Source organism: Anopheles stephensi, unplaced genomic scaffold (genome assembly GCF_013141755.1).
Source record: "Anopheles stephensi strain Indian unplaced genomic scaffold, UCI_ANSTEP_V1.0 ucontig394, whole genome shotgun sequence".
Taxonomy (NCBI): domain Eukaryota; kingdom Metazoa; phylum Arthropoda; class Insecta; order Diptera; family Culicidae; genus Anopheles; species Anopheles stephensi.
In genome coordinates this window covers 25,001-25,914 of record NW_023405340.1, presented here as the reverse complement: position 1 = coordinate 25,914, position 914 = coordinate 25,001, and positions in this window count along the sequence as shown.

Here is a 914-nt window from a genome sequence, read left to right as displayed (position 1 = left end):
GTATGTACGAAAAGAAGGTTTTTATGGTCAAACGGTGAAAATTTTTTTTTTATGAAAAATTTTGGTCTCCCACCGTTCATGAATTTCTAGGACCAAAAATCGAAAAATTTGAAAACTTCACGATCGAAAGGGAAACGCATATGTGGTGTTCCTAGGTGTGTACGGTGTACGAAAAACGGGTTCACGATGAGATATCAGGCAAATAAGTGGACCTAAAGTGAGTTATACGGGTAAGACGAGGTGTCCAAAGACCGAAATAGGGGTACCAACTGAGAACGAAATGAAGGTCCCCGAAGTCGCCATACAAGTTATAGGAGGTGTCCAAAGTACGAAAAGAGTTCCATATTCGGCTGTTCCTACTATATGGTTCCCTGATTGCTGCTCCAAGGAGTAGTGAGGAAGTGTCCAAAGGTCTGTTGGGGGTATCGAGGTGATACCCTCGACGGACAATATGCACGAAAAGTGGTTCGATGATCTATCCTGTAGGTCGTACGGCAGCCATACCCGGCTGGAAGTACCGCGGTAATTCCGCAATAAAACGTTCGCCAGACGAACAAACAAATTGAATTAGCTCATCGTAGTGTACGGAAACGAAACGAAAATGTAAGGTGATTAGGGATCCGGGAGCAATCTCGCGATCCCATGGTTCGGTGTAAGAAATGATACGAAGTGTTCATAAGTCTCCTCTGGAGGCAGAACCATCGTAGCAAAGTTCGGGAACCCAAGGGTCACAAAAACTCGTAGGACGATATCCACGAATAATCGGGGACTTGTGGGGACTACCGTGCCCTGACAAGTCAACTACACCTTAACTGGTGATGGTCGTCCTACGGGGACCTGCGGGGAACAAAAGGGTCACTAAAACTCGTAGGACAATATCTCCGAATAATCGGGGACTTGTGGGGACCACCGTG